The following is a 246-nucleotide window of genomic DNA, read 5'->3' as shown; positions in this document are numbered from 1 at the left end:
AAAAGCCAAAATAAATAGAAGAACCCTTTTATTTTTAATTAATGTTTGTACATTTTTGCGTCAACAATCAAGTTTACAGGTTATGCATTAATTTTATTTTGTCATATAGAAAAGAAACTATGCGTGATTATCGTCATTACACGATGCAGCCCGCAATATCGTGGCTTTTTATTCTTCACTTATGGTAACACAGAGGTACTAGCATATGCTACGTGTAGGTTAAATAGAGCTCCTGATTATTTCTTA

The sequence above is a fragment of the Atta colombica genome, unplaced genomic scaffold, assembly GCF_001594045.1.
Source record: "Atta colombica isolate Treedump-2 unplaced genomic scaffold, Acol1.0 scaffold146, whole genome shotgun sequence".
Lineage (NCBI taxonomy): Eukaryota > Metazoa > Arthropoda > Insecta > Hymenoptera > Formicidae > Atta > Atta colombica.
The sequence above is the reverse complement of the archived record's forward strand: the minus strand, read 5'-3'. Positions refer to the sequence as shown.